We start from the raw sequence: 640 nt of genomic DNA, 5'->3' as shown, positions 1-640 counted from the left end.
TGGATTCATCAAGACAGAGGAACTGCAATGAAGAGTTTAATTCACACAGAGCTGGCTAAACAGGAGACCAGAGTTTTATTATTACTTAAAGCAGTCTCCTGAAAATTCAGAGACTGGGATTTTTAAAGGATAATTTGGGGAGTAGAAGACCAGGGAGTGGGGAGAATTGATTGCTCTGGTGTGACATGAAATCATAGGGAACTGAAACTGTCCTCTTGCACTAAGTCAGTTCTTGGGTGGGGGCCAAAGGACTAGATGAGCCAGTTTATCCATCTGAGTGGTGCTGGCTGATAGAGTGCGGGTCTGAAAAACGTCTCAAGCATCAATCTTGGGTTTTACAATAGTGATGTTATCCTTAGGAGCAATTGGGGAGGTTTAGAATCTTGTGGCCTCTAGTTGCATGACTCCCAAACCATAATTTCTAATCTTGTGGCTAATTTGTTAGTCCTACAAAGGCAGTCTGGTCTCCAGGCTAGAAGGGGGTTTGTTTTCAGAATGGGCTGTTATCATCTTTGTTTCCAACTTATACTATAAACTAAGTTCCTCCCAAAGTTAGTTCTGCCTATACCCAGGAATGAACAAGGACAGCTTGGAGTTTAGAAGCAAGATGGAGTTGGTGAGGTCAGATCTCTTTCACTGT

Source organism: Mandrillus leucophaeus, unplaced genomic scaffold, assembly GCF_000951045.1.
Source record: "Mandrillus leucophaeus isolate KB7577 unplaced genomic scaffold, Mleu.le_1.0 Scaffold16, whole genome shotgun sequence".
NCBI classification, from domain to species: Eukaryota; Metazoa; Chordata; class Mammalia; order Primates; family Cercopithecidae; genus Mandrillus; species Mandrillus leucophaeus.
Note: the sequence above shows the minus strand (reverse complement) of the source record.